This window comes from Mandrillus leucophaeus, unplaced genomic scaffold (assembly GCF_000951045.1).
Source record: "Mandrillus leucophaeus isolate KB7577 unplaced genomic scaffold, Mleu.le_1.0 Scaffold559, whole genome shotgun sequence".
NCBI lineage: Eukaryota > Metazoa > Chordata > Mammalia > Primates > Cercopithecidae > Mandrillus > Mandrillus leucophaeus.
This window is the reverse complement of record NW_012106019.1, coordinates 980,655-982,614: the sequence shown is the minus strand read 5'-3', so window position 1 is coordinate 982,614 and position 1,960 is coordinate 980,655.

Sequence of the window (1,960 nt, the reverse complement as noted above, 5' to 3'; positions counted from 1 at the left end):
TGAGTTAATGGGTGCAGCACACCAACATGGCACATGTATACATATGTAACAAACCTGCACGTTGTGCACATGTACCCTAGAACTTAAAGTATAACAATTAAAAAAAAAAAAGAATAAACTCCCTTTCATAATGTTCATCTCCTTGGTAATCAGCAGATTCTCCAATATTTCGCAGGGGTAAAAAGAAAAAAAAAAAAAGAAAGAAAGAAAGAAAGACATCCAGGACTTTCATTGCTAGAAATGAGAAGTCATTGCCTGGCTTCAAAGCTTCAAGGGACATGCTGACTCTTGTTAGGGGCTAATGCAGCTGGTGATTTTAGGTTGAAGCCAATGTTCACTTACCATTCCGAAAATCCTTGGACCCTGTAGAATGATGCTAAATGTATTCTGCCTGTGCTCTATAAATGAAGCCTCAAAGCTTGAGTGACAGCACATCTGTTTACAGCATGGTTTACTGAATATTTTAAGCCCACTGTTGAGATCTGTTGCTCAGGAAAAAAGTTTCCTTTCAAAATATTACTGCTCCTTAACAATGCACCTGGTTACCCAACAGCTCTAATGGAGATGTACAAGGAGATGAATGTTGTTTTCATACCTGCTGACACAATACTCATTCTACAGCTCATGGATCAAGGAGTAATTTAGATTTTCAAGTCTTAGTAGTTAAGAAATACATTTTGTAAGGCTATAGCTGCCATAAACAGTGATTCCTCTGATGGATCTGTGCAGAGTACATTGAAAACCTTCTGGAAGGGATCCACCATTCGGGATGCCTTTAGGAACATTTGTGATTCATGGGAGGAGGTCAAAATATCAACGTTAACGGGAATTTGGAAGAACTTGATTCCAAACACTTATGGACAATTTTGAGGGGTTTAAGTCTGTGGTGAAGAAAGTAACTGAAAGCTGGTGGAAACAGAGCTAGAATTAGAAGTGGAGCCTGAAGATGTGAATGAATTGCTACAACCTCATGATCCAACTTGAATGGATAAGGAGTAGTTTCTTAAAGATGAGCAAATAAAGTGTTTTTTTGAGGATTCTATCTCAAGAAACCATAGCCTCTGGTGAAGATGCTGTGAACATTGTTGAAATGACCATAAAGGATTTAGAATATTGCATATAAAATAAATAGGAAAAAACAGAATATTACATAAACTTAGTTGATAAAGCAGTGGTAGAGTTTGAGAGGATTGACTCCAATTTTGAAAGAAATTCCACTGTGTGTAAAAGGCTATCAAACAGCATTGCATAAAGGACAGATCTTTCATGACTGAAAGAGAATCAGTGTAGCAGACTTCATTGTTGTCCTATCTTAAGAAATTGCCACAGCCACCCCAACCTTCAGTAACCACCATTCTGATCAGTCAGCAGCCATCAACATCAAGATAAGACCCTCTACCAGCAAAAAGATTATGACTCACTGAAGGGTCGGATAATTGTTAGGATTCCTTAGTAATAAAATATTTTTTAATGAAGGTACTTTTTTAATGCTTATGCTATTATACACTTAATAAACCATAGTGTAGTAAAAACATAATTTTTATATGCACTGGAAACCAAAAAATATGTGTAACTCACTTTATTGTGATATTCACTTTATTGCAATATTCACTTTATTGCAGTGATCTGGAACCAAACCTGCAATATCTGCATGGTATGCCTATATACGTATGTCTAGATTTAACTTATGAAACACCAGGTTTTAAAAATTGTGTTAATGGTGGGCGCAGTGGCTCACACCTGTAATCCCAGCACTTTGGGAGGCCAAGGTGGACAGATCACCTGAGGTCAGGAGTTTGAGACCAGCCTGCCAAACATGGTGAAACCCCATCTCTACTAAAAATGCAAAATTAGCCGGGCGTGGTGGTGGGCACCTGTAATCCCAGCTACTTGGGAGACTGAGGCAGGAGAATTGCTTGAACCTGGGAGGCAGAGGTTGCAGTGAGCTGAGATCACTCCA